General features: G+C 44.8%; 1 protein-coding gene across 8 annotated transcripts in view; it reads left to right on the top strand.

The window, feature by feature from the left end:
- ATP2B4 (ATPase plasma membrane Ca2+ transporting 4) overlaps window positions 1–16,370 on the top strand; it is a 92,525-nt gene that overhangs the window by 7,842 nt on the left and 68,313 nt on the right. For 3 of the 8 annotated variants that reach the window (XM_037825000.1, XM_037825001.1, XM_037824999.1), the window contains exon 1: window positions 10,837–11,036. The exons of the other annotated variants lie outside the window; for them this stretch is intronic. The gene's annotated coding sequence lies outside the window, so the exon portion shown is untranslated. Of the gene's footprint in view, window positions 1–10,836; window positions 11,037–16,370 lie in introns of those variants that run through there. 8 annotated transcript variants of the gene reach the window in all.

The raw sequence follows: 16,370 nt of genomic DNA, 5'->3' as shown, positions 1-16,370 counted from the left end.
AGTGACAGCCTTCATCTCCCCTTCTGTAAAATGAAGCCAAGTTGAGACAAACAGGCTTTTTTCTTTCTTTTTTCTGTTTCCCTGTTTTTTTTTTTTTAAGAGCAGTTATACATGTACAGAAGAATCATGCAGAAAGTACAGAATTCCCTTATACCTCCTACAGTTTTCCTGATTGTTGACATTTTGCATACATGTGGTGCTTTGTTATAATTGATGAAACATTATTATTATAATTATACTATTAGCTACAGACCATAGTTTATATAAGGGTTCACTCTGTGTTGCACAGTACTCTGGGTTTGTTTTTTCTGGTAACTTATATATCATCTAAATTTTCCCATTTTATCCACTTTCAAATATACAATTCAGTGGTGTTGATTACAATCCCAAAGTCGTGCCTCCATCAGCAAACAGGCATTTTTTATTCGAGACCATCCTCTTCTGTGGAAGACTAAGGAGTAAAACACATCATCAAAACTGAACTTGTTATCTTGGAATCTAGCACAGTGTAGCAACCTGTAGCAAAGCTCCCTCCTACCCAGGGTTCTCAGAGGGAAGGTGGGCAAAAAGGACTTGCCTTGTGGATAGCCACCCTTGAAGTTTGGAAATAGGACTGGTTCTAAGATTCCCCACCTCTACCTGCCTAGAACTTCAGCTAAGAACTATTTGATAAACACCACCATAGGTCATGATTCTGCTGTCCTAAGCAGAAAACCAAGAATAAAAGGGAGTTTACTATCTCCTAGGGAATATGAGCCACCAAAGAATTATTAGACCAAACCTTAGGAAATTGCTAATATGCAACCACTTTTGACCTACTAAAGGCAATTTCCTAGGGTTCAACCTAATATTCATATTACTAAACCTTGGAAATCAGACACTACAGTCAATGTTGTGGGCTAGAATCAAGATTAGGTTTTCATCTGAACTATGGAGAGGGTTAGGAGAAATTCAGGTAAAGCCACCAGCTGCTGGGCCGGTCAGTGCTTCCTCTCAACCTAGACTTTTGGTCCTGGAGGTAGCTGCACTGGCCAAGCCCTTGTTCAAACTGGAGCTGAGACTCCAGCCTTAGCCTTCTTGGTAATTGGTAAGGGTAGGGCCCATGAGTAGAGAGGAAAGGACTGTCCATCTATGGTCCATTATTCCTGTGTCCTGAGTGCCCTGCTTCCTATCTTGGGAGTTGAGGACAGAGGAAGCTTTAAGAAAGGAGGAAATACCAACTCTATTCTTGTCCCCATCTAGAGGCAGACAAGAGTGGGGCACACACTTGAAGCCACATCTGGCACAGAGACACATGACCTGGTGATGGTTGGTAGCTGCCAGATGGAATGGCTGAGAGCTGAAGAGGTGTTAGTGGGAATGGGGAAATCAGAATTTGACAGGGTTCCCCTGGAAATTATTCTGGGAGGAGATGATTGCCAATCAGGATTTAAAGGAGGAAAGAGGATGGATTTGATGGAAGAGAGGATGCTGGGAAAAGGTAGGGTTGGGAGGAAGGGCTATGCAGCTGCATCCCAGCCAAGGACACTCAGCATCATGGAAAGCCAGATGCTCAGGCAGGTGAAGGAGGCTGTCTGCTCCCACCCGCTGAAATACCTCCAACTTCTGTCCGAGGCAGCGTTGGTATCACAGGCACGATGGCATCTGGACTCAGCAGCAGCCTGCTGCCTGCCTACTCTCCTGGCACTCATGGACCATTAGGATGATTTTTCCATGTTTCCTCCCTGCCGTCTCTACAACAACCATCTTTGTGAGGAGCACTCATAGGACATCTGTTAGGATGCTAGGACAGGCACAGCTGGTACCCAAACTTCTAGCTTTCTGACCTTGGTACTGGAGAGATTGCCAGACTTTGGCATTGAACTGCAGAGCATTTGAGATGGCTAGAGTTGGACAGGTGGTCCAATTTCCCTCCCTTTACAAGTGAGAAAACTGAAATCTAGAGATTTGTCCAAGGACAGAGGACTGGAGCCCTAGAGCCCAGTTCTCCCCACCCCAAGTCTGTGACAGGGCCCTCGACCCCACAGCTGCATTGCTGTGTGAGCCAGGTCAACACCAACCTCCCAGCACCCAATCTTTCTATCAACATAACAGGGAGAACCATGCCAGCCCCTCTGAGGGGGATGTGCAGTGTGATGAGATCACACCCTAGAAGCACATTGGAAGCAAGATGCTAGATACCGTAAAGGCGCTGTGCCATGATATTGTTGCTGCTATTATTAACAATTAAGGTCATTAGTACTAGAGAAATGCAAAGCAGAAGCACTCTTGGCACCACCCTCTTCGCTGTGTAGCTCCTAATGGAACTGGGTTTCTTCTCTCATTCCTTCCACCACTCCTCCCCAGACAGGAGGCTTGAGCTGGGAGAAGCAGAGTAACTGAGAGGGAACCCAGAGGTCTTGGAATGGTTTGGGCAGAAACTTCCTCCTGCCTGGGTATACCTGGCCCTGCCCTCTCCTCAGGGCGAGGCTCCCCTGAAAGGTCAGTGGAAGTGCAGTGGGGAAGCACTATTATCTCCATTCCATTCTCATTAGCTGACTAAGCCAGGCTGGCTGCTAAGCTCTGATTTGGGGGCTAAAAGTCAGCTGGAGGAGGACACTAGAAGTGACAGTGCAGGCCATTTTTATTGCCCAAGCCCATTTGTCGTTCATTTGCTCGTCCATTTATTCATTCAACAAACGTTAAGTGAGCACAGGCTGTATGCCAGGCACTGTGTTAGGGTTTGGGTAGACGTGGTGTCCAAGAGGCAGTAGCTAAGAATTGCTGACCTTCAGCTCAGGGACAAGTGCCTTGAGCCTGGGAACACACAGCAGTCTCTGATTGTGGCAGTGTTCCAGAGAATTTGCATTTGTCTCCTTGGAGAGCACCTTCAACCCTTGACTTCAGGAAGATAAAGCCTTCCTGGGAGGGGCCTTAGAGACCATCACTGAGCAGCCGCTTGTGTTACCAATGGAGAGGTGAAGGAATGCTTGATGGGAGCTCTTGTCCTTTGGCGCAGGAGCTCTCTCCCAGTGCTGAAGCCAGGTGGTTGTCCAGCCTGGTATATTCAGTCCTTGGATTGGCATCCCAGTGTTGCCCTCTTACCATAGAATCCCCTGCTTACATTCCAGAGCCTCTGAGTCTGGTAGGGCGGAGGTGTCCCATTACTGGGATGCCCAGATGGGATCCAAATAGTACCTTGTAATAAAAATGTAATAAAAAATCCTCCAGAGAAATCCTCCAGTTTCTCCTCCAATCCTTACTTCTCATTTCAGTTCCTCCACCCTACTTTCCAGAGGCACTGTGGTATAAACGGATAAAGAAGTGGATATAGCTTTGGTTGGTACCATTGGCACACATCTTTACTGAGCCTCGGTTTTCCATCTATAAAGTATGTGTAATACCATCTTCCTTATCTACCCTAAAGTGATATGACAGACAAATGAGATATTATAGGTGAAAGCATTGCAAAACAATAAAGTCTTCATTTTCTAGATTAATAAAATTGTTCATAAAGTGGGCTGAAATCCAGCCCTAGTCTAGCCCTTTTATGGATTTCCTTTCTGTTGCTGAGTGACTGACTGACTGGTTGACAAGAACACTGAGAGATTCGACAGCATTTATTGAATGTCGACTAAATGCCAGCAGCTTTCATATTATGTCACAACAACCACCTTCTGCGACAGGTACAGGATTTGTCTTAGAGTTCATCTGGTTGCAAGAACAGAAACCACTCAAGGAAGCAAAAGTAAAATGGGCTTGATTAGGTTACAGGGAACTGCCACAGAACCAAGTTGTGAGAAGGGTACCCCCGTGTGGACCGTTCTGCCACAGCTGCTCCTCCCCGGATGGGTGCCTCCACTCCCTCGGCCGCACGCACCGACAGGACCCAGCACGGTGAACCAGGCAGCAGGGTCGCTCTCCAGGGCTGTGGGACCTTCCGCTCAGCTCTCCAAAGTAATTTAACACATGCCAAGAGAGGCGGCCTCCAGCTTAGGGCTCGTGTCCACCCCTGCTCCAGTCAACCGTGGTCACTCAAACATGGCCGCCCAGGCCTGTCTCTTCCACAGGGCCTATGGGTGGCAGCAGAAGTTTCTAGAAGGGGAATTCCTTGCCCTTAGGTGGAGTCAAACCCAAGTATGCTGGACCCTAACACCCATGCTCTTCTCCATGCTGAACTGTCTCCAAGACATGATAGAGATGGTTCCCTTGTTGAAGCCCCTAAATAAGGCAGCATGTGAGTCATCCTAGAATCTGTGTGTTTAGGTGGGGCTGGAAAAATATTAATATTTTTGAAGATTGATATATGATAGGCATTTTATATACATTATCTTTAATCCTTTGACACCCCTAAAACGTGTTATTATCCCTATTTTACAGATTAGAAAGCTAATGCTCAGCAAGTAGCTTCCCCAGAGGTGATCCGGCTGGTTAGGGTTGGGACTGATATTTGATCCAGGCTTGTCTGATACCAAGGCCCACGTCCTATATACTATGCAAAACTGCCTCATGTACATTCCATGAGGGCAAGGATTGTGCTCTTTTTGTTCAACCTTGAACGGTACATGGCACATAGTAAGTGCTCAATAGAAAATTGTTAAATGGCTTTGGCTGTGGTACCTCCGCAATCCTACCTTCCTGAGCTTCCCAAGGCCAGAGGAGAGGGGTAATATTCTAAGCCTTGGAGGACAGGTTAGGGCTTATCTATCCCAGAGCTCTCTGGGTGAGCCTGTACCCCCAACTCAACCAACACAGTCTACTTTGATGGAGGACAGTAGGAGCAGTCCCTGATGGAGGTATCTAAAGATCTAAAGGGAAGTATGAACCTAGATCCCTTTGTGTTTAGTCCTGTACATCTTAACTTAGATACTCAGCCCTGTAAGGGGAGCAGGTAAAGAGAGAGTTTCCTAACTGGAGAATCCATTTATTGGGGTAGGAAATAGGACACTGAGGTCCCATGTTGCTAGAGAAAAGAATGCTAACTTCGACTGGGTTTTCAGCCCCGGAGTCAGAGGCTACCAAATCCTCAGCCCTTCCTGTGCCTTCCTCTACAGGGAGGCCCTGTGCGCCAATCACCAAGTTGGCCTTCCCAGTGCCTGCAGCATGGTGTTATATAAGAGCACAGATTTGGGAAAGTCAGATGACACTGAGTTCCCATATCTGCCTGGCCAGCTGTATGACTGTGGACAAATTATTTCACCTCCAGATTCTCAATTTTCTCTGGAAAATGGGGGTAATATAAGAATAAAGAATGATATATATGTTCTGAGGGCCTGGTTCATAGTAGGTGCTAAACTGAATTTCAAATTTTCCTCTTCCCTTCATTTCTCCTTTCCTCCTCCATGAGCCCTGGCATGAGTCTACCCACATATTCCCTGCTTACCTTTGGGCTTGGTGCATTTATAAAGCGTCACAGCCCATCATCTCCCAGTAACTGAAAGGCCCGGCCTCCTGCAACTCTCGACCTTAGGACCTGTGGGGGCTGACCAGGGACTCCATCATTTCCACATAATGGGTTATCTTCTTTGTGCCAGTTCCAGGGTTTTGCCGGGTGATTGAGCAATAAATATCCTGTCAAAATGAGGCAGAGTGGAGGGTGGAGAGCTCCAAGCACCTCACCTTGTTTGCTCTTGCCCTGCATTCCTCCCCCTGGAGCAGATGCTGTAAGAGCCGATGCTGGGAAATCTCTTGTTGATGGAGGGAGTTGAACTGGGCGACAATGCTCTACTTGCTTGTAGAAGCTGTGGCTCAAGGTGCCATCACTATTTGTTCACGTGGAACAAATGCCAGCTGCCAGTGGAATTGAGCACTTGACAAACAGGCAGGAGACTCCCAGTCTGGGATCTCCTCAATTCACCCCTACATACAGAATTTGGCTGGCATGAATTGGCAGCTTGGCCAAGATAGTGCCCAAACCAGATCATGTCCCCCACTGAGCTGGAAAGAGGCTGGTGTTTTGTGGCTGGGTTTGGTCCCAGTTCTTGCTCCCTCCTGCTTCCTGTGGATCACTTAAGTTCTTCAGACTCTCCTGGAGTGGGGGAAGTTCTCTAGTCCTTCCCAGTTTCTCAGGAATGGCTTTGAAGAATGGGAGATGCTCTCAGAGGAAGTGATCTGAAACTGACAAACCAAGGTGCGAATATTAGAGATTTCATGTGAAGGCTTATGCAGCATGGTTTCTGGGATACAGTGACTCGTTTCTGGCTGCAGCCTTAGTGGAGCCCACACACCAGCCTGTGAGCTACTTGAAACGAGGAGTGGTGCCTTAGTCATCGCTGCATACCCAGTGTATTAGCGCATATCTTGGTTCATAGAAGGATGATCAACAAAGACTGGATGGATGGATGGATAAATGAATAAAAAATAGAAATTTTTCTTTAAACAAGAGGCAAGACCACAGTAAAATTTACTTTCTCCCTTCCCACAGCCATCACCCCTAATTCAGCATCTAATCTTCTCATGCATGAATAAGTGCAAAGGTCTCCTAATGACAGGCAAGGTGGTTTAGAGGAATAAGTTCTAGACTAGAAGGGAGACCTGGGATTTGAGTCATTACGTTGCTCTGTAACTTATGGGAAATCAAAGAAACTTTCTGGACTTCAGTTTGTTCATGTGTAAAATGAAGTTTGGACCAAATATACTTCAAGGACATTTCAAGTCTAAAATTCTCTGCCTCCTCCTACCCAAACAATCCTGCAGACTTTATATTCGGTTACCAAAATTTAAAAAGAAGCTTTCACATGGAAATCCAAATTTCTTGCTTCTTCTGAAATATCTGGAAATACTGGGCCTACCCTTTTTCCATGGCAGTGGTCAGCAGGATCTGAGTAACCGCTGCCCCATTCAGACGGTGTGTGTTTTCTAGTTTGCCACAGACTCCGCGCTCTCTCTGCTTCACTCATTTTTTGTTACCTGTCTGGTCCCTGTAGGCATTTGAATTTGTAAACCTAGAATGGGGAAAACAAAACTTCTAAGATCTGAAGCAAGGGCACCCAGGATGGAGTGACAGCCCCAGGAACCAGCTCTCCTGCACAGCAGGGCCTGCATGGCAGGGATGGGGGAGTCTTCCAGGGAAGTGGGTGGAGAATAAACAGTGCACAGTCCTGCAGGACACGTTGCTTATGGGCTGGGCCTCCCAGAATCATGGAGCCTGGTCTGAGGAAGCTGTCCCCCTCCTTACCTCTCCTCCCTCCCCAGACCCATGTTGACAGTCTGAAAGGCTCCCTGTGGGCCTCTTCTGTGTAACTCTATGTGGCCCCTACTCTGTGGCCAGGGTTGGGGGCTCTTTTTTAGATGGGTGGCAATGGAGGTAATTCCTCTTCACTTCTTTCTGGTGTCCCATCTCCAGTAGGGTCTTTGGCACAAAACAGGCCAGTTGATTGGCAGGCCAAACTGCTTAGTACAATGGGAGGAGATCCGGGATCCCAGCCATATTCAGATCCGTTAAAGAATATGTTGCTATAAACAGTTGCATTTCAGAGCTCCCCAGGCTGGCCCCATTCCATAGCCCCAGTCCCCAAGTCCCTTGTCTAACCTGGGGGATTACTTTTGCTACAGTTTAAGCCAGTACTTGTTCTCACTCAGCTCCTTAGTCACCAAAAAGGCAAATGTCACCCTGTCTGAGCCCTCGCGGACTACTCTGTTATAGGACAACACTGTCTCCCTATCCAACCAGGTAGAAAATCCCCTGCTTACACACTCACAGAATCTTCTAGTGATCAATTATTCTGGGATCTTGTCTAATCTACCCCCCCCCCCATCTACATTTTCAGGAGGGCTTTTGTTGTTTTCCCAGTGTCCTTTAAACTGAAAGGTGGATTTTTTGGGCATGGAATTAAAAAAATTTTTTTCAGGGTATTTACTTTTCTCCCCCCGATCATAAAAGTAATACATAAAAATATCTAGCGTTATTGAGCACTTAGTATATATCAGGCCTGATGGCAAATGCTATAATTGCATGACCTCATTTCTTCCTCATGACAACCCTGTAAGGAAGGTGCTATTACTATTCTCTTTTTCCAAAGAGGAAACTGAGGCTCAGAGAGAGAATATTCTTTATCCAAGATCCTACAGCTATTAAGTGGTGACTCTGGGATTCAAACCATGCCTCTTCAACTCCTGAGTCTAAGCTCTATATTGCTTCCATACAAGATCATTCTAGAAAGTTTGGAAAATTCAGGAAAACATAAAGAAAAATATTAAATTTCTGTCAGTCCAGAGGTAACTCAGCATTTTGGTATATTTCCTTTTATTCTTTCATATGTGGGTAAGTGTATGCATTTTTTAAACAAATTTGGGGACACATTGAATATCGAGTTTTGGATTCTGTTTTTTTCTACCCAATGCTATATTATGGGCATTTTTCCTACATCATAAGGAGTTGGTCCAATGGAATCTGTAAGAGCAGTGACCGGAAGTGAAAAGTAGATGTGATGTTAGAAGGGAAATAAAGATGCAGATGTTCTCAGCCTTTACCTTGCAAGTTGACAGTCTGGAGCCAGCCTGGGCAGGGTGCAGGGGCCTAAACCCCAGAGAAGGAAATCAGAGAGGAAAGACGGCTTGGAACTCTTCGGTTGCCTTTGAGAAGTTCCTTCCCTCCCCCTGTGTGTCTGGATCCCACATGAAGGTGTGAGAAGATGAGCAGGCCAGCTTGTGTTTGAAGTGAGAATTAAACATGCAAAATGACTTTTTACATAGGCCCAACTAAAGGCCAGGCTTTCTGGAAGGAGATGTGGAACACCCTAAATAAAGCCCCCTATAAACCTGTGAGTGGAATTACTCATTCATAGCAGAGAGACTGTCTCCTCCTGCTGGGTTTGGGCTCATGGCACTGACCTGTGTGAGGCTTGCCTGCCTTCGTTCTCTTAAACGTGTATGTGTGAAAGAGAGGATGAGTATATTTTATCCGCAGCAATATTTTTAAAGAAAGGAAACTTTAAATCATCCAAGAATAGAGCGGGGGAGGGGGGCAGAGAGACAGGAGTTAGGGAGAGAGAAAGAAGTTAGTAGCTGCAGGGCTGGCAGCAGAGAAGACGATGGGGGCAGAGTCTCTGTGCTTGGGGTAGGTGACTCAGCACCCCTTGGCAGTGAGGATGCTTCAGAATGATGGCCTGAGATGCCAGTCTCTCAAAGATCACACGAGTCAGCTATTAAAATTCAAGAGTGACAAATAGTCCTCCACAACAGTTACAGGCTTGTCCAAGGAATGTGGGCATGTGTGCAGAATCTAGGGCTGGGCCATGAAGCCTTGGGTTCATCCAAGAGCTGGTATCACTTTGCTGTGTGACTCTGGGGAAGACCTTGGCCACTCTGTGCCCACAGTCTGTCCACTAGCCCCAGGGAGATTTCATCCATCTACCTTCTTCCCTTGGGGAGAAATATGAGAAACATGGAGGGAGAGGCTTTGGGTTTCCCTTTACACAGGTATAGCACTTTTAACTTCTAAAAGCAGTACTTTTTGAATGTAGAGGATTCTTCCTTATTACATAGGTTACCTCAACCTCCTGTGATAACACAGCAAGAGAATGGGGTGTCATTGTTGGACATGTCACTTAACTGCTAAACTTCAGCCTTTTCACCCTGCTTAAAATAACAAATAATATAATCCTGAACACCTTACAAGGCTATTAGGATAATGTGAGATATGGATATCAAAGTGCTTTGTACACCATAGAATGCCTATCATTTTATGGATGATTATTTGTGAAGATTCTTAAATGGGGAAGCCCCTCCTCATCTACCTTACACCCCTGAAGTTTGGAAGGCCATTTCCCCAGCTCATACAAAATTTGAGGCCTCTTTCTTGGGTAGGGTGATTTCTCTCCACGCTATGGATGGGAGACTGATCCCAGCAAAGTGTGAATAACTGGGTAAAGAAAAACTAGGAATCTTGGGGCACTAAAACAAGTCCCTTAGTTGAGTTCCACTCTTGACCATGCCACTAACTAGCAGTGTGAAGTTGAGTGAGTCCTTTAATCTCCGAGCCTTCGTTTCCTCATTTGTCACTTATTTCCTAACCACAAAGAATGATTAAAATAATTTAGAATCTAAATGGGAACTGCTTTCAGAAGTTAAAAGTGCTATACTTGTGTAAAGGGATGTTGTTAGAGCTCAGAGGTCTTCCTGAGGGTGTTGAGATGAGCCAGTATTTAAGACTAGAATCTCCAGAATCCTATTATTTCAGAACTGGAAGTGGCCATATCTCAATCCCCACAATTTTACAGAGCAGAAAAAATAAAGAGACACATGTGGTCCCCATTTGTACTCTGACCAGGCAGGTCACAGTCTATTTTGGGGCTCAGGATCCCCATATGTACAGTGGGTGTTCTCCAGCTTACCCCACCCCAACCCCATCCCAGCCGCTGAATGAGCACTGATGAGATCACCTAATCTGTATACACCATAATATCCTGTGTTAAAGCATCTCAGATTTACCGCACAGTCTTCCCTGCCACTGTAATGTTATCAGATCTTTCAATGCAACATCCCAGAATCCCCCAATCCCCACCCCACTGCCCACCCCGGTTTTTGTCCCTGTCCTGGGACATCATCACCCACTAATTAATCAACATTTTTCAAGCATGCATGCTTTGCAAACTGTGGGGCTAGACCCTGTTCCTGGGGGGCATGGCAGCTCAGGGAGAAGGGCTCTTAAGAGGAAATGGTGCGAGAAGTCTGCTGAGCCACTAAACCACAGGTTTTTGCTCTTCGTGTGTTTAAGGCAGGCCAGGTGAAGGGCGGGGTGAGAACTGGAAAGGTTACCAGGGTAGCCTCCCCAGGCTGAAGGGTGGAGATTCCTGCCTGGGGTGTGGTGCCGGGAGGATGAGGGTCCTGGGGGAGGGAGAGGGGCTGCTTGGCTGCTGGGCCGCAGTGAGTCATTGGTCCCCTCTGTGAGCAATCGCTGGCAGGCCGGGGTGGGGCTAGCCGCCTTATTTTGGGCTTCTGTGCTGAGCCAGGCCTCGAAAAGGCTAAGGCAGTTGTTTCCCCAGCTGCTCCCGGGGCTGGAGCGGAGCTGCGCGGGACGCCGGCGGCTGAGTCGTACGGAGGGCGGGGAGCGGCAGGTCAGAACGCAGCCGGCCCGGGGCGAGGGCGGGCGGGGAGCCCGGGCGACTGGGTTAGCGGCAGGGGAGGCCGCGCTGAGGTACGCTGCAAAGCTGCCACCTTGGGGCCCTAGAACTGCGGCCGATGGCTGGCTTGTGCAAGGCTCTGCGCGTGGGCCCACTGAGGCAAAGGCCGGGGCAGCCAGCGCGCCAGGGAGGCCAGCATAGGGACCTCGTGCGCGCTGCGAGAGGAGGAAGCCAGGGCAACCCCCAGGCCGCCAGTCATTGTTCTCTGTCCTCCCAAGCCGGGAGCCTTACTAACCCTGTCTGGATGAGGCTGGTTTCAGCTTTGAGACTCAGTTAAGTCTAGTGGGGGAGGAACTTGGGTTCTTTCCCAGAGTGTTTGTTCTACTTTGGTTGTGAGAGCTGACTTAGGCATGTACCCCCCATGTACTCTGACCCTCCCTCCCTTGTGAAATGAAATAACTCTCACCTCTACCTCTCCCCATCCGAAGGAGACCAGGCCTTGCCGACTCCTGCCCCAGCCTCCGGCCTCCACTGGCCATTCTCCTGGCTCTCTGTTTGGTCCCCAGAGGAATAATGCAGATCAGGGCCTCTTCCCTGCCTCCCTTTATTTCCACCTCAAGAAAAAGAAAAAAAAAAAAAAAAACAACCCATAATTTCTAAGTTGATTGATATTTTCTTCTTAGAGTAATATGATCAAATGCAGTGTATTGACTGTTTAATAAATGGCAATTTTGGACCATGAAATAGATAACAGACGTTCTCATTTAAAAGAGAACCTTGTTACCTTTTCCAAGCTCTGTGGCTCTCTTTGATCATGCAAGGTAAAAAATGTTACTGGCAGAAGTGGTGGAAACCTGTTTTTCTTTCTTTTGCTCTCTTTTTCTTCCTCTTTCTTTTGCTCTTCTTCGTCTCTTTCTTCCTTTTTTTCCTCTTTATTTGCTTTTTTCTCGAGTGCACAAAATTGGATAAATCAAAATCCATGGTTCATGACACATTTTCTTCATTGGTTTATTAATGTATTTTAATAGATCTGATGAACCCACCACCCAAGCCAAACACAAGGTCACCACCAATAACTTGCAACCACCTGTGTGCTCCCCCTTTTATTCCCTCACTTTGTCACCCATCCCAACCGCTTTCCTGAATTTCATGTTCATCATTCTCTTGGTAAACTTAAGTATGCCTAAACAAATGAATTATTTAGCTTTGCTTTATATTTTTTATTTAAAATGATGCCATACTGTGAGCAGTCTTCTAGGCCTTGGTTATTTCCCTTCAATATTGTAATATGAAGACTCATCCATGTTGAGTGTTGCTGTAGTCCATTCATTTACACTGCTATGTAATATTCCATTGGTAAAGATGCCACCCTATTTCACTATCATGAACAGTATTGTTACAAATATTCCTGTTCATGTCCCCTGGGGCACATATGCAAGTCTTTCCCAAGTATAGATCTTTCAGGGAAATTGCTAGGTCTTGATATGTGAATATTCAGCTTTATGTGATAATGAAGGTTGTTGCCCTGTGCATTTGTAGTGGGGTTTGCCCCTACCAGTGATGGGTAAGAGATGCAATTGATCTGTGTCCTCTCTAGAACTTGGTATCCTCAGACTTTTAAATTTTTGCCAGGTGAATGGTGTAAATAGTATCTCTTGGCACTCCTGATTTGAAGCCATTGATTCCTACTTACAGAAATAAAACTCCATAGATCAGACCCACAAAAAGAGCAGATATTGAAGTTATCAGAGACAGAAAATAAAAATCTATATTAATATCTTAAAAAGAAATAAGAAAATATTGAAAGAATGATGAAAGGGCAGGAAACTCAAAATTGACCTGGTAGATATGACAAAGAACCAAAGAGAACGTTTAGAAATTAAAATAGAGTAAAGGAAATTAAAGTTTTAATGAACAGGTTAAACCACATATAGCTGAAGATAATATTAGTAAACTAGAAGATATTTCAAAGAAATTATGCAGAAATTTATCAAGACATTCTGAAGGTAGTTTAGAAACAAAGATGGAAAATAGAAAAGAGGTATTCAGGCATTGAGAACAGAGTAGAAATTGGGAAAATTTTTCAATAAAGGGCAAGGTAGTAAATATTTCAGGCTTTGTGGGCCAAATGGTTTCTGTCACAACTACTCAGATCTGCTCTGGTAGTGCTAAAGCAGCCGTCTAATTGTTTAATCCATAAACAAGTTGGTGTGGTGTGTTTCAGTAAAAGTTTATGTATAAAAGCAGACATTGGGCCAGATTTGAATAAAATGGCCCAACATACATTTAATTTATGTTCTGGAAAGGGATAATAGAGAGACTAGGAATCTGACAATATTTGAAGAAGTAATGGTCAAGAATTGATGAAATAAAATCATCAGGTTTATAAGGCCTAATGAATCCCAAGAATAAACAAAACTTACCCCTAGACACATCATAATGAATCTGCAAAACACCAAGTGTAAATAATTTAAAAGTAAACCTGAAAGATAGATTACTTACAAGGGAATGACAGATTGATAGCTGACTTCTCAACAGTAACAATAAAAGATAGAAGATAGTGGACTAATATCATCAAAGTGCTGGGGAAATAACTGCTAACAGAATTCCATCATTAGTGAAAATCTTCCAAGAATAAGAACCAAATAAAAGCCTTTGCAGACAAACAAAAACAGAAGTTTTTTACCAGTAAATCCCTACTAAAACAACTTCTGAAGGAGGTAGTTCAAGAAGAAAAATTACTTAAACGGAAGATCTAAGATTCAAGAAGGAATGATGAGCAAAGGAAATGGTAAACATGACGTTACATTTCAACACCGATAGCAAAGCAGATAATGGTAATAATGTCTAATTTATAAAGATAAAATGAAGCTATAGCTAAAAATCCCACATAACAATAGCATATTAAATGGAAGGAGAATAATTGACGTTCAAGAGTTCTAAGGTCCATGTATTGTTTGGAAAGAGGTTAAAGATTTTGACTATCGGAAATCTTTAGGTCAAATATGTATATTAAGATTTCTAACCTGACACAAAAAGGCTAGGCATAATATAACTTCCAAACTAGTAGGAGGAAAGAAAACAGAATTTAAAAAAAGAAAACACAAAAAACAATAGGAAATATGATAGCAGTTAAAAAAAATTTTAAGGCTGTGATATAGAAGAAAATGATAACTGCTACATTTATTGAGTACCTCCTGAGTTAGTCACTTTGAGTCATTTATCATCGTAATTTTACATAATGTGTGTAAGACTGTCAGGTACAACACAGACATCAAATATTATACTTTCTTTTCTTACTGTATCCCCATGACTAAACTAGGTCTGTCACACAGTAGGCATTGATATTTATTAAAGAGTGCATTCATTGGGGGTGAATACTGATTCCAATCTAAAGATGAGCAAATGGAGAGTCTGAGAGATAGCATGGGTAAAAGGAGAAGTGTCAGACAGTTTTGAGTATGACACTCATTTCTACTTAGGAACTTTGTGGGTTTAAGCAAAATATGCCCCTCGGTTTACTTACTGGTAAAAAGAAGTCAAATGGTGCTAGGCACATCATGTTCATAAGTGGTAGATGTTATTGTCTTTGTCATTGTTACTACAATTGGGTAACTCGTTCACAGTTGCCAGATCCTGAATCCCTTCCCATACCTGGATTGAGCTGGGATGCTAATCCAGACACTGGAAATTCAACCAAAGCTGTTTTCCCCCATACTATGTGGTAGATTTTTCCTGCCTTTTCTAAGGCAGAAGTATCATGTGATAGTCAAGAGCATGAACCTGGGAGTCAGGCAGACCTGGGTTCATGGCTCAGGATCTTGGGCCTTAGTTTCTTCAATTGTTAATAGGGGACAAAGGAAGCTACCACAAAAGGTGGTTTGTGGGATTGTGAGAATGCACACCAGTCACTTTGGGAAATGGAGATGGTAAGTTAGTTCCCACCTGTATAAGAACTAAGAAGTAGGTTCTTACAGAGCAATAAGAAGAGAATGGATTCTAACATCGGGGAAGAGATTAGTCTAGATGACCTTGAGTCCCTTCCAACCATAAGGTGTTAATTCCTTCTTTACGCAGAAGCAAGGGAAATGCTGCAATATTGCCCCACTCACCTTCTGAAGGGTGAGCAGGTCACTAGTGACTTAGACCCTAAACATGGGCTACAATCATTACATTTGAACACTTACTTTATGGCAGCACTGTGTCCTGTGCTTTACATGGACTATTTAATTATCTCGAAGTCATGTGAAGTATGTACTGTTGTCCTCATTTTTTCTATGACACAACTAAGGAGCAGAGATGTTAACTTTCCCAAGGTCAAACAAGTAGTGAAGGTGGATCTGGGGTTTGGACCCAGACTATCTGTCCCCAGAGCCTGTGTTCTTGACTATGCTTTTAGAGGTGACTGGTTTCTGAGAAAAAGAATCCTCATGTCCGGAAAGCACTGTAAAGGCAATTATTATAGGGAAATAATATGACTTTTGCCAAACTCAGGTTTGGATTCTGGCTTGGCTTCTTACCATATGAACCTAGACAAGGTATTTAACCAGATTCTTCTCTGTAAAATGGAGGTGGTAATAGCCATTTTCCCAAAGTTCTTTGGAGGATCAAATGAGATGATGTATGTATGTGCTCAAAAAGCACTAGAAACCCTGTATCTTCATTTTGGGTTAAGAAGATCTTAACTGTACTTGCTTTAAGCTGATGCCTGTGTGTTCTGAGCTGATAACGGAGTTTGGGAGAGTGGATAGATGAAAGCTTTCTTTTTGCTTCCTTGAAAAGATGATTTTCCCACCATCTGTCCATGACTCCCAATATACTTCCAACACCACTCCCCTCCCTCACTCCCATAGAGGATGGTATTCAAGAAAGCTGGGTCTGTCTCTCCTCCCCTTTGCCCTGCCACTCAGCCTTGCCAGGCCGCCTCTTGAGTTCTTTGGTGTTGCATCAGGCCGTCCGTGGCTCTCAGCCCTGGGCATGTCAAAGGCCACTAACTGGGATAACTGACCTCTGTGCCACTGAGCCTCCCTTCCGCTACAAAACGGGCCTGAGCTCATGGGGACAGCCGCAGCTGGACTTAACACATCCTGAACTTGGTTCTGCTCTTCCCTTCTCCACCCTCTCCCCAGTTTGTACCAGCAAGCCTCTTCCATTTGCTCTCCTTTCTTTAATCAAACTCTTTGGATATATACTAACTTGTAGTAACATGGAGACAGCAGCCTCCTCTTGCCTTGAAGCAGGAAGCTGAGGAGGTTCATTCTCCCTGAAGAGGGAAGAGGTCGTGCCCAACTGCTGTTCTGACACTGCTCTGAGGCCTCTTCTGGGCCT

This window comes from Choloepus didactylus, chromosome 2 (genome assembly GCF_015220235.1).
Source record: "Choloepus didactylus isolate mChoDid1 chromosome 2, mChoDid1.pri, whole genome shotgun sequence".
Classification (NCBI taxonomy): domain Eukaryota; kingdom Metazoa; phylum Chordata; class Mammalia; order Pilosa; family Megalonychidae; genus Choloepus; species Choloepus didactylus.
The sequence above is the reverse complement of the archived record's forward strand: the minus strand, read 5'-3'. Positions and strand labels throughout refer to the sequence as shown.